Source organism: Pseudophryne corroboree, chromosome 11 (assembly GCF_028390025.1).
Source record: "Pseudophryne corroboree isolate aPseCor3 chromosome 11, aPseCor3.hap2, whole genome shotgun sequence".
NCBI lineage: Eukaryota > Metazoa > Chordata > Amphibia > Anura > Myobatrachidae > Pseudophryne > Pseudophryne corroboree.
In genome coordinates this window covers 128822955-128838000 of record NC_086454.1, presented here as the reverse complement: position 1 = coordinate 128838000, position 15046 = coordinate 128822955, and positions in this window count along the sequence as shown.

Genomic DNA, 15046 nt, shown 5'->3' with positions numbered 1-15046 from the left:
AGACATAGGAGAAAGAAATACCAGACGTAACTTGATTTTGAATGAATTAATAAATAAGGAAAATGTGGGAGAGGATGATCCAATTAACCCCCTGGATATGCATCAATTATTTAGCAGATTAGAAAATCTACTTAAGGCCGAGACTCGGCACTGGCTGGATAAAATGCTTCTGACAAGATATGTAAAAGAAAAGATGATACCCAGAGGGTTAAGGATATTCAAGTCATGCTCATTTAAAGAGGATGATAAACTAACCGAAAAATGGAATAATATACTTGATACATGTTCTTTTGCACTCATGGAGTTACTAATTTCATATAGAGATGACAAAGTTAAAGCCATCTCTATGGAAATTGAAAATATACAGAAATTGCTGCAACCATTTGAAGTTAGAACTGACTTTAGGAATTTTGATCGTACTGTTAATTGTAAAGTCGAGGAGTTTGAACAGACTATTATTACAAATAAAAAAAAAAAATTATCTAGGGATCAAGGAGACTACAAACAGGGCCAAGTTAGATCTTACAATAGGAGGCATAGAATAAATTCGGAAAGCTTTAGATCAACCAGTAGATCAAGAAACAATAGACAACAATTCCCCTCCAGGGATAGAACTACATACGGAGAGAAAGAAAGAATCTATCTATCATAATACAGTTCCGCAGAGAGAACAAAGGAGAGAATATGTACGGGAATCTGGACAATTATCTCAACAGTACAATAAACATAAAAGAAGTCCAGACAATAGGACAAGGGCACACACACAGGGAGCTAGACCCAAAACAACTTCTAGGAATTTTGACCCACATATGGAAGACACTTCCACTTCTTTTTTAGATCAGAGACTGTATACAATATGGAAAAACAAAAACAAATATCAGGTCCTACAAACCAATTCTCCCAAAAGAAAAGAGCTAGATACAGAGGAAGAAGAGGTGGAAGAAGGGAATTTATCAAAAAGCGCAAGGAACTGTTAAGAAATAAAGGTCTATTTAATCTTTCTTCACGTATACTAAGTGAAAGTGAAAAGGCACTAATTGCTAAGGGGCTTAAATTCGCACCATCACAAAAACCTGATTTATTCGGACTTTATGTAGAGCTTAATCGATATACTCGAGATCTATGTAGAAAACGCTACTTCGCTACTAAATGTTTGAAAAAACAAGGCGAAGAGGGATATCCTATAATTTTGGATGATGCAGATTTATTTCCTTTAAATATTCTTATTGAGTTAAAACAAGAAAATAATAGTCAGATGAGTGAGGTACCTTTGCATGAAGTTGATAAAAACAAGAAAGGCCCTTTTAAAAAGAAATCAGAATTCTATCCCACTAATCAACTCAGTGGAGGAATTGAGACCTTTTTTAATATGACTTTAAATGACGTGAGATTACTGTGTCAAAATTCAAAGACACTAATGAAGAAGCGAGACAATCTACATCCCCAAGAAAGGAGGGCAATGAATAGTTTAACTAAAGATAAATCACTTACAATTAGGGTTGCAGATAAGGGCGGGGGGACGGTGGTACAAAACACGGAGGACTATTTGAAGGAGGCGTATAGGCAATTGAACAGTACATTGTTCTATAAAACACTTGAATCTGACCCCACCCCCAGATATCAGAAAGAACTAAAAGATTTCCTGGATGTGGCGTTAGATGTGGGGGCGATATCCAAGTCTGAGTATTCTTTTTTACTTATTACACACCCTGTTATTCCCACCTATTATCACCTCCCTAAAATTCACAAGTCACTACATGCACCTCCTGGGCGTCCCATAATATCTGGTATAGGGTCCCTCACTTCTAATTTATCTGCTTTTGTTGATTATTATTTACAGCCACATGTTATAAGTCTCAGATCATATATTAGAGATTCCACCCACTTTATTAATTTAATTAAAGATATAAAATGGAAAAAAAGTTATTTATTTATGACTTGTGATGTGGAGTCATTGTACTCCAATATACCTCACAAATTGGGGCTTGAGGCACTTGAAATCACGTTGAGTATGGATAAATCATTAGATATAGGTAAAAGACGGTTTATTTTGGAGGCGGTTAAATTTATTATGACTCACAATTATTTCACATTTAATACCAAATTTTATTTACAGATACTAGGTGTGGCAATGGGCACCAGGTTCGCCCTGAGTTTAGCTAACATCTATATGGGTCACCTAGAAGATAAGTATGTCTGGGGTGGCCCATTCGGGGCAAACCTGGTGCTATATGGAAGATATATTGATGACATGTTTTTTATTTGGGATGGGGATGTGCATCAGATAGGGGAATTTTTGACACATCTTAATGACAACGAATTTGGGTTATCTTTCACGAGCACAATACACGAATCCTCAATCACTTTCTTGGATATCGCCCACAGAATAGAAAATAATTGTATCAGCACCTCTACTTTTAAAAAAGAGGTCGATACCAATAATTTCCTAAATTATCATAGTTGTCACCACCGCCCCTGGCTCAATAATATACCAAAAAGTCAGTATCTTAGACTCCGTAGAAATTGTTCAACAATTGAACAATTTGAAGTTCAAGCTTTAGAATTAACCCAAGCTTTTAAAAAACAAAATTACCCTACAGATATCATTGAGTATGCGTTTGATGAGGCTTTGAAATGTGACAGAGAGTCCCTTCTTACTTACAAAAAGAAGGAAGATGTGCAAGATTCCATTAATGATGGTCAACCTAGATTTATAACAAAATATAATGCTTGTTCAAAAGAGATTAAACGTATCATTCAGAAGAATTATCCTATTCTAAAAACTGATAAGATCTTATCAAAAGAATTAGTAGATAAACCACAAGTTATCTTCAAAAAGGCTTCTAGTTTAAAAAACTTTTTGGCACCGAGTCACTATGAATCCACAAATAATGTTCCAAATAACAAAAGTACATGGTTACAGAAGCTCCATACGGAAAAAGGGAACTATAGATGTAGAAAATTAAGATGCTCCACATGCAGCACTATGCTAGATAAAAGTACAACCATTACATCCCATTCAAATGGGACCATGTTTGATATACAACAACATATTAACTGCCGCACCACATATGTTATATATGTAATTACGTGTGTATGTGGCATACAATATGTAGGCCGCACGACTAGAATGCTACATATCAGATGTTTAGAACATAAAAACAATATAAGACGGGGGGTTAGTACACATAGTTTAGTGCGACATGTGAAATATAAACATCATAGCAATGTTTCAGTGATCAAGATACAAGGAGTAGAACATGTCAAAAATACAACAAGAGGCGGGGATAGATTCAATCTCCTTTGCAAACGCGAAGCGTTTTGGATCTTTTCCCTGGGCACACTATTTCCGAATGGTTTGAACGATTCAATTGAGATGAACAATATATAGGATTTCTCAATGGGTGATATGACTTTTGATTGCACAATGTGAAAAGATAAGTGACTCCTGGGGAATATTGTCGTGTCTACACTCTTTGAAGGATTAAAAATAATATCTAAGAGCATGAGAGTGTGAGTTATTTATGTGTATATACATACACACATATATATAAAAATATGGGAAAGATAAAATAGATGTGTGATATGTGTATATATATATATAGATTAAAAGTATATAAGGGCTTATACTACAAATATATCAGGGGTATATTAATCCTATAAGACTATGTTATGGTAGTATAGGTCGGACTCCTTTCCGAATAATATGTCTAGATGTCATATGATAATTATGCTTGTATAAAGATTTTTACATACATTATTTAAAATTATTTCATCCTTATGAGATTTGGAATATAATCATATTAAGAGAGTGTATATATTTGGAAGATCATTTAGAATCAAGTTGCGTCTGGTTTCGATAAATTTAGTAAATATAATGAATATGAGAAAAACATTAATAAAATAAAAATCTAATGAATTTGAAGCAAATAGAAAATCTTTTTTTCCGGGGCTGAGAGGGTGATTCGAACCCGGGTCTGCCAGGTTGCAGGTGGAGGCCTTAGCCTCTTGAGCCACATGACTTCGTATTGGTTAGAGCTATACGAAAATATATCTATCATTTGTAAAAATTCAAAATGAACTAACTCCTATGTCTCTTGTGTAAAATAAATAAAGAAATAATATGTAGTATATATTATAAATAAAATAGTTTTTATATCTGTGCAATGAATATAATTAGGTTGTTGCCTGTTGTTATAGTTTATTATAGTTTTTAATGTGTAAAATAATGAGAGATGAAAGACAGGTTTAGAATATCAATACACCTGTAAAAGCTTAATTAATTAATGCTCTCCATTGATTGGGTACCTGGTATTTAAATACGGACAATCTAATGCACCTCAATACCTTCTGATGAAACCGTGAGATTGGAAGCACGGAGAAACGCGTTAAGGATCCATTTTTAAACACCGGCAGGCTGTCCAGAATCCCTCTATGCCAGAGGATACTTTGGAAGAATCACTTGAATCCAACCTTGGAAGTGTGCACCCTTCCCCCGTGGACGCTGCTGTCACCGCCGCTCCCGCCGGAGAACTTCGGCACTGACCGTTTAAGATCTAGCCGTGCTGAGGCTTCAACGTACGGCTGTGGTGAGCAAAAATCATTGGCGGTGGGGAGAGAAAAGGGACACTAGCTGCTGTGCGGCAGGCACGTTGTGAACACTTGCAGTCTCTACAAAAGTATAATGTTCTGGCTTGTGGATACAAATTAAACTACATACATCTTTTTAATAATAACCAGCTCTTCACCGGGGAGTTACAGAAATAGCATTTTGTATGCTTAAAGAATATCCTTATTGGAGCTCCAGCGGTATATGGTTATCTGGACGATAATAGTCACGGTTTCTGGACTTTGTTTGCACTGCAGATTTGGTGTGTTTTAAGGTTATATTATGCTATGCATTATTAAGAAAATTGTCTATTAAACAAATAAAAAATATCTACAATTTTTAATCAAATATATATATGCGCTTCCTTGTAATATATTTTTATATGGTACATTTTTTAGGGTTAGGGTTAGGCTGCAGGGAGAGAGGGTTAGAGATAGGCACTAAAATGGGGGGTTAGGCAGCGAGGATGGGGTTAGGGATAGGCTGTGAGGGAATGGTTAGGATTAAGGATACTCACATCCAATGCCCCTGTTGAGATTTTAAACAGTCGAGATGCCAGTGTCGGTATTCTGAATACCAGTATCCTGACTGCTGGTATGCCGTTAGCAACCCCTAGCATATACTCTACAGGCAAAGCAGGAGCAATAATCTTTATATAGGCAGCCACCAATTTACAGTTACATGTAGTGTACACACAAGTGTGTGTGTGTGTGTGTGTGTGTGTGTGTGTGTAGCAGAACATGATAACTGGTAGTAGTAGTGGGCAGTGTGATGTTCCCGGGCAGCAGCAGGTAAAGCAGCCACTGACCACAGGGAACTTGTTGTAGTACTTTGCTTTCCCTCTGTCCAATGTTACTTGGCTTTATGTGGGCTGGTTGGCTCTGCTGGCTCTGCTCTCACCCTGTAGAGCTCAACCGGCACTTGCACACCAACAGTCTTCTTCCCAGCAGTGCATGGCAGGGGGCGGGGACTCCGGGGAGAAGCTCTCCGTGATTGGCCAGGAGATCTCTCCTCTCCCTCTGCCCAGCTACTGCTGCTGTGTTAGCTCTCTCATACCATGCTAGAGCTAGGTGGGAGCAGATCCAGCAGGGGGCCCTATACAACGGAGGTCCCGGGGTACATGACCCCTGTGCCACCCTCTTAATCCAGCTCTGACCACGAGGAAGATGGCAGAGAGGTATTTGGCCAGATCTGTGACTCTGACTCCGCCCAGTGTTGTGACTCCACCCAGCATTATACACACAGTCACAGACTCACAGATCTGGGCTAATATATAGGAGATTTTTCTTTGTCCACTATGTGCATGACTCAAAAAACTGTTCTGTGTGTTTCCTCCGGGAAATTGTGGTGCTTTCAAATATTATGTATGTAAAAGGTTAATGCAGCAGGGATCAAACATTGTCTCTCCAGCTTTGTGAGTTGCCATTGTTGAATGTACAGATATAGCCATGCTCATCGTGGCTACATCTCGGCTCAGTCACGCCTTGTTAGGTGTGACCGCGTGCGCATCTAAGGCACGCATGTGCCCCATTAGCAGTAAATGGGGCAGCTAAATGTGCAGCTCAGCATGGCTAGGCAGGGCCACGCCTAGCTGCATGGAGAATGCCCGTCTGGGGCAGATGTAGCCACAATGAGCGTAGCTACATCTGTAGATAATACCATGTCAAGATGGCATTTCTTACCTGTAAACAGCTAGGCTTTTTGCTGATTCATAAATTGCTTTTTTCCACTTTATTTATTTAATCATCACTTCTGTGATTATTCTAGAGGGTAATGGGGGTGACAATAAGCACCACAGGAGTGATGATTAAATAAATATTATATGTTGTGATAAAAGCACTGGTGAAGATATTAATGGAAGGTACTTTATATATGTCCTAGGTTCTTAAATTCTGTCTGGCCAACATCCAATCAAAGCAACCTAATTGTCGTGTCATCTGAGAGAGGCTAATAAAAGTTGTGTCAGTTTGCTCGTCTGTGTCTCACTGCCTGGGGAGCAGGCTGACAGGCCTGTTGAGACACTGTTACTGGAGAATGTAAGGGTTGTGTTTAAGTTCTGTGTTGTGTGAGTTGGGCATTAGGGGGATCATTCCGAGTTGATCGCTCACTAGCAAATTTTTGCAGCACTGCGATCAGATAGTCGCCGCCTATGGGGGAGTGTATTTTCTCTTTACAAGTGTGCGAACGCTGTTGCAGCTGACGGCACAAAAAGTTTTTTGCAGTTTCTGAGTAGCTCTGGACTTACTCAGCCGCTTCAGTCTTTTTGGTCCCGGAACTGATGTCAGACACCCGCCCTGCAAACGCTTGGACACGCCTGCGTTTTTGCCAATACTCCCAGAAAACGGTCAGTTGACACCCACAAACACCTTCTTTCTGTCAATCACCTTGCGATCGGCTGTGCGAATGGATTCTTCGTTAAATCCATCGGCCATCACCGATCCTCTTTGTACCCGTACGACGTGCCTGTGCATTGCGGTGCATACGCATGCGCAGTTTTTCCGAAAGTTAACCTGATCGCATCGCTGCAAAAAGTTGCTAGCGAGTGATCAACTCAGAATGAGCCCTAGGTCTCGCACCCTTAGAGAGGGTTACCCATGTTTAGTTAGTGCCGGACAGGACAGGAGGTATTTTTATGTCTTATTTATTTTAGTGCTACGGAATAAAAATAGCTGCGGCTACTTGTACAAAGCCACTGAACTGGTGTAATATTAATTGGCTGTGGTAATAGAGCTACACAAATTAGACAGTCAATAGGTTGATTACAGATGGTCACCATTCAAAAGGTTGATAGGGTCAAATGGTCGATTGTGAAAATGTTGACAGGTACAAAAGGTTTGATGTCTTTGGCCAAAATTTGTCAATTTTAGAGTGTATAACCATGATTAGTTCAAACATAAACCCATGCAGGCACGCTTCACTCACCATGCTTCAGGCTACACGCCTCTCTGCAACCGCTGCACTCGCCACAGGACACTATTCCCAACCGTAGTCAACGTGGATGGTAAATGAAGTAAACGTTGAAAAAAAAATAAAAAAAGTAATAACTTCTGTTAACCTTTTGTGAGTCGATCATTGTCATGTCGGCCTTTTGAACATGTCGACCTTTTGTACCTGTGGACCACACAGTTGACCGTTTACCTGTTGACCTTTTGAGCATGTTGACCTACTGCATGTCGACCATATGGGGTCGACCTATTGACTGTCTCACTGGACATTGTTTATCTACATACATTGGAATCCCTATTGGCTGCTGCACAGAAAGTGCTACGGGAGATAGCACCCTTAACCTAATCTTACAATAATGTTTACATATAGTGATAATTCCCAGTTGAGTGACACGCACCTAGATCAATAATTATTACACTGTAACATGCTGACAAATAATACTTTGATCTGCATTTTGTATGTTTAACTTTCAGCATATTATTGCCATATTAAGAGTAAAGTATAGACGTTGGAACTGTGGTATAATAAATAAATAAATAAATAAATAATAGTTAACACTCAATATAAATAAAAGAATTAATCTGAGTGTAACAATAATAAAGTTGTGTTTAGAATATACAGTTATTACTGAAATTACAAACCAGGCACTTTAGCACTTCAGAAGTGGTGCATATATTTTATTTTCCCCTATAATAATGAATCATATGAAAACTCAATATCCATAAATAATTAACAATATATATGATCAGAATATCACAATTACTTCTACAATCTTGGTCCTTCTCTGAAAGTCCAGGATGGAAATAATTATTTGTGGAGGTAAAGTAGCTGTTTCTATCTAGTCACTACCTTACACTGAGAGACATACATTCTACCTGTACCTCGCACTAATACACTGTAGTCCATAAATCTACACCAATATAAAACTCAGAAAGTATTTAACCAAAACAAATATTAGGATATCTCATCCAAACTGAAGCCCCATTCCCACAGCTAAATAACTATATTTATTGTATATACTGTAGATTTAAAAGATCAATGAAACTAACCAATAACTTTATATTTAACTTTATATTTAAAACAAGCCTTTCTATAATAAATGTATTTCCTACTGTATAAAAAAATTAACTTGCCACTGTGTTGTTCATCTCTGTATCTATACTATGATTTAACATCCAGAAGAATTTGATGTTTTCCTAAAAATAATTGTCCTCTCACTTTTAGAATAATCCAATCATCTGTTCCTTAGGCCCCCATCCACTAGTGAGAGTTATTATACCAATTTGTTGTATCCTTTTTTTCTAGTAGTCAGGCCAAAAAGCTTCCCGAGAGTCCTGCGATTGCGATCTGCTACTTGAGTGTATTTTTACATCTGATTTATCACATGTGATTTAACGTACTGCAGGTACGATGTACTGCGATGTGCACCTATTTACATGCAAGCGAGATAAATATTATGGTCAGCCCGTAAGATCTGTGACTCCCACAAAGAAAAGATGATGCACAACTGATATCGTCAGATTGTGTGCAGCTCAATAGCCTTGTAACAGTATAACCGCTGTACACCAATTTTTATCAAGAATTATAAGCACTGGGTGTTTTTGAGCTATTTTATTACATTCACCAATATACATAAAATGAAAGTGCACTTCCTTATATGCCATGATATAATATAGGATTTAGTGGATCATAAAAATCTTTATGGCTTTAATGGTTTACTAATCCAATATACAAAGCAATGTTATAGTAAACAAACCGTTAAGCACATTATTTTCAAAAGTTTCTGTCTTATTCCCCATAGAAATATGTGCACGCTACATGTTGTTCTTTCTATTGAATTCCACGTTAGTCAGCTAACTATTCAATTTAGAAAATAGCAAATCAGTCACTGGTAGAGAGCATTACCAGTGATGTGCGGTGGATTGAGGCAGGTGAGGCAGAGCCTTTACTGTCATATTAATGTTTGCAAAAGAGTTTTGACTGTATAAAGTACATGAAAAATACAATGAATATACACTGCTCAAAAAAATAAAGGGAACACTAAAATAACACATCCTACATCTGAATGAATGAAATATTCTTATTAAATACTTTGTTCTTTACATAGTTGAATGTGCTGACAACAAAATCACACAAAAATTATCAATGGAATCACATTTATTAACCCATGAAGTTCTGGATTTGGAGTCACACTCAAAATTAAAGTGGAAAAACACACTACAGGCTGATCCAACTTTGATGTAATGTCCTCAAAACAAGTCAAAAGGAGGCTCAGTAGTGTATTGCCTCCACGTGCCTGTATGACCTCCCTACAACGCCCGGGCATGCTCCTGATGAGGTGACGGATGGTCTCCTGAGGGATCTCCTCCCAGACCTGGACTAAACCATCCGCCAACTTCTGGACAGTCTGTGGTGGAACGTGGCATTGGTGGATGGAGCGAGACATGATGTCCCAGATGTGCTCAATTGGATTCAGGTCTGGGGAATATTTTAGTGTTCCCTTTATTTTTTTGAGCAGTGTATTAGAAATATCTTCTTTGTATTATTCTAATCATTTTTATAGTCAAAACTCTGGAGTAAAAGGACTATGGGGGGGATTCAGACCTGATCGTAGATGTGCTAAATTTAGCACATCTATGATCAGCTTCCCTGACATGTGGGGGGACGCCAAGCACAGGGCTAGTCCGCCCCTCATGTCAGGCCCTGCCCCGTCGCACAAGTACAAAAGCATGGCACGGCAGCAATGCTTTTGAACTTGAAGAATAGCTCCCCACCAGCACAGCTCCTGCGCGCTGGCAGGGAGCAACCCATCACTGTGATGGTCGCAGCAGCTGCATGTGACGTCACGCAGCCACCGTGGCCCGCCCCCCCCCCCCCAATGGTCAGGGCATGCCCCCAAAAGCCGCCATCCCAACCCCCCCTGCCCAGCGACCACCTCTGCCTGTCAATCAGGCAGAGGCGATCGCAGGACTAAGACAGCCATTGGCTGTCTGGCATGCACCGGCGCACTGCAGCGCTGGTGCATGTGCAGTTCAAACCTTATTGATGCTGTGTGAAAAAGGCACAGCAGCGATCGGGTCTAAATTAGCCCATATGACAGGTAAGGTAGTGCCTCCCCTGCCTCTGATCAAAACTCACTACATTTTCAGGAGTTTATACCTCTACACTTTTGCATAATACCCACATGTACCTTTTTGTTTATATATTGTGTGTAAATTTGGCCCTGGCATTAGCCAGTGACTCCTGAGACACTTACTGTACCTCACCGCACATGCCTGACAGTTACGTCTGATTTCATAAGACAGGGCCGAAACTAGGAGTTTTGTCACCCGGGGCGAGACATTAACGTCCTCCCCCCCCCCTCCTCCCACTCCGAGAGAGAGAGAGTGTGAGTGTGTGATAGATAGATAGTTATATATATATAGATACACACACACACACACACACACACACACAAATGGTGGTTGGCACTCCGGTTAAACAATAACTTGCCTGGGTGCCCTCCCCGATGCGTCAGAACCATACGACATGCAGAGAACGGCGGGCGGCACTCACATTAATCTCAATAATAATCACATAAATGTACTGCTGATTGATTATTATTGAGAGTCCTGTGAGTGCCGCCCGCCGTTCTCTGCATATACTGTGTGTGTGTGTGTATATATAACTCCATAAGGGCAAAGGGGATAGCTAGGTATTTTCATACTTTTCATTTTTTATTTATATTGGCTACAGATGAAGAAAAAAATAAATAACAACCCATACTGTACATTGCTACATAAAATCACACACCTAAACATATACATTCACTTACATACATACATACATACATACATACATACATACAATCACACACCTTTTTAAATACATATGGGTTGGGGCTGTTTCACCGACGGTCAGCATCCCGACACTGGGATCCCAGCAGTAAGATGGCGGCAGCGGCGTGGAGGGGACGAGCGCAACAGATGTTCTATTACCTCACCACAGGTTCTATTCCCACACTATGGGTGTCGTGGACACCCATGGGTGGAAATAGTCCCTGTAGTCGGCATGCTGACTGTCGGTAAGGTCAGGGGGCGGGATGTAGGTGCTGGTATTGTAACCCGGTCACATAACTACATCACATACATGTAGTGACATGTATACATACAGTGACACACGAGCACATACAGATACTGTATGTAGTCACACACTTATTCACATTAGAGATGAGCGCCTGAAATTTTTCGGGTTTTGTGTTTTGGTTTTGAGTTCGGTTCCGCGGCCGTGTTTTGGGTTCGACCGCGTTTTGGCAAAACCTCACCGAATTTTTTTTGTCGGATTCGGGTGTGTTTTGGATTCGGGTGTTTTTTTTTCAAAAAACCCTAAAAAACAGCTTAAATCATAGAATTTGGGGGTCATTTTGATCCCAAAGTATTATTAACCTCAAAAACCATAATTTACACTCATTTTCAGTCTATTCTGAATACCTCACACCTCACAATATTATTTTTAGTCCTAAAATTTGCACCGAGGTCGCTGTGTGAGTAAGATAAGCGACCCTAGTGGCCGACACAAACACCGGGCCCATCTAGGAGTGGCACTGCAGTGTCACGCAGGATGTCCCTTCCAAAAAACCCTCCCCAAACAGCACATGACGCAAAGAAAAAAAGAGGCGCAATGAGGTAGCTGACTGTGTGAGTAAGATAAGCGACCCTAGTGGCCGACACAAACACCGGGCCCATCTAGGAGTGGCACTGCTGTGTCACGCAGGATGTCCCTTCCAAAAAACCCTCCCCAAACAGCACATGACGCAAAGAAAAAAAGAGGCGCAATGAGGTAGCTGACTGTGTGAGTAAGATAAGCGACCCTAGTGGCCGACACAAACACCGGGCCCATCTAGGAGTGGCACTGCAGTGTCACGCAGGATGGCCCTTCCAAAAAACCCTCCCCAAACAGCACATGACGCAAAGAAAAAAAGAGGCGCAATGAGGTAGCTGACTGTGTGAGTAAGATAAGCGACCCTAGTGGCCGACACAAACACCGGGCCCATCTAGGAGTGGCACTGCAGTGTCACGCAGGATGGCCCTTCCAAAAAACCCTCCCCAAACAGCACATGATGCAAAGAAAAAGAAAAGAAAAAAGAGGTGCAAGATGGAATTGTCCTTGGGCCCTCCCACCCACCCTTATGTTGTATAAACAGGACATGCACACTTTAACCAACCCATCATTTCAGTGACAGGGTCTGCCACACGACTGTGACTGATATGACGGGTTGGTTTGGACCCCCCCCCCAAAAAGAAGCAATTAATCTCTCCTTGCACAAACTGGCTCTACAGAGGCAAGATGTCCACCTCATCATCATCCTCCGATATATCACCGTGTACATCCCCCTCCTCACGGATTATCAATTCGTCCCCACTGGAATCCACCATCTCAGCACCCTGTGTACTTTGTGGAGGCAATTGCTGCTGGTGAATGTCTCCACGGAGGAATTGATTATAATTCATTTTAATGAACATCATCTTCTCCACATTTTCTGGATGTAACCTCGTACGCCGATTGCTGACAAGGTGAGCGGCGGCACTAAACACTCTTTCGGAGTACACACTTGTGGGAGGGCAACTTGGGTAGAATAAAGCCAGTTTGTGCAAGGGCCTCCAAATTTCCTCTTTTTCCTGCCAGTATAAGTACGGACTGTGTGACGTGCCTACTTGGATGCGGTCACTCATATAATCCTCCACCATTCTTTCAATGGTGAGAGAATCATATGCAGTGACAGTAGACGACATGTCCGTAATCGTTGTCAGGTCCTTCAGTCCGGACCAGATGTCAGCATCAGCAGTCGCTCCAGACTGCCCTGCATCACCGCCAGCGGGTGGGCTCGGAATTCTGAGCCTTTTCCTCGCACCCCCAGTTGCGGGAGAATGTGAAGGAGGAGATGTTGTTGACAGGTCGCGTTCCGCTTGACTTGACAATTTTCTCACCAGCAGGTCTTTCAACCCCAGCAGACTTGTGTCTGCCGGAAAGAGAGATCCAAGGTAGGCTTTAAATCTAGGATCGAGCACGGTGGCCAAAATGTAGTGCTCTGATTTCAACAGATTGACCACCCGTGAATCCTTGTTAAGCGAATTAAGGGCTCCATCCACAAGTCCCACATGCCTAGCGGAATCGCTCCGTGTTAGCTCCTCCTTCAATGTCTCCAGCTTCTTCTGCAAAAGCCTGATGAGGGGAATGACCTGACTCAGGCTGGCAGTGTCTGAACTGACTTCACGTGTGGCAAGTTCAAAGGGCATCAGAACCTTGCACAACGTTGAAATCATTCTCCACTGCGCTTGAGACAGGTGCATTCCACCTCCTATATCGTGCTCAATTGTATAGGCTTGAATGGCCTTTTGCTGCTCCTCCAACCTCTGAAGCATATAGAGGGTTGAATTCCACCTCGTTACCACTTCTTGCTTCAGATGATGGCAGGGCAGGTTCAGTAGTTTTTGGTGGTGCTCCAGTTTTCTGTACGTGGTGCCTGTACGCCGAAAGTGTCCCGCAATTCTTCTGGCCACCGACAGCATCTCTTGCACGCCCCTGTCGTTTTTTAAAAAATTCTGCACCACCAAATTCAAGGTATGTGCAAAACATGGGACGTGCTGGAATTTGCCCAGATTTAATGCACACACAATATTGCTGGCGTTGTCCGATGCCACAAATCCACAGGAGAGTCCAATTGGGGTAAGCCATTCCGCGATGATCTTCCTCAGTTGCCGTAAGAGATTTTCAGCTGTGTGCGTATTCTGGAAACCGGTGATACAAAGCGTAGCCTGCCTAGGAAAGAGTTGGCGTTTGCGAGATGCTGCTACTGGTGCCGCCGCTGCTGTTGTTGCGGCGGGAGTCCATACATCTACCCAGTGGGCTGTCACAGTCATATAGTCCTGACCCTGCCCTGCTCCACTTGTCCACATGTCCGTGGTTAAGTGGACATTGGGTACAGCTGCATTTTTTAGGACACTGGTGACTCTTTTTCTGAGGTCTGTGTACATTTTCGGTATCGCCTGCCTAGAGAAATGGAACCTAGATGGTATTTGGTACCGGGGACACAGTACCTCCAACAAGTCTCTAGTTGGCTGTGCAGTAATGATGGATACCGGAACCACGTTTCTCACCACCCAGGATGTCAAGGCCTCAGTTATCCGCTTTGCAGTAGGATGACTGCTGTGATATTTCATCTTCCTCGCAAAGGACTGTTGGACAGTCAATTGCTTGGTGGAAGTAGTACAAGTGGTCTTACGACTTCCCCTCTGGGATGACCATCGACTCCCAGCAGCAACAACAGCAGCGCCAGCAGCAGTAGGCGTTACACGCAAGGATGCATCGGAGGAATCCCAGGCAGGAGAGGAATCATCAGAATTGCCAGTGACATGGCCTGCAGGACTATTGGCATTCCTGGGGAAGGAGGAAATTGACACTGAGGGAGTTGGTGGGGTGGTTTGCATGAGCTTGGTTACAAGAGGAAGGGAT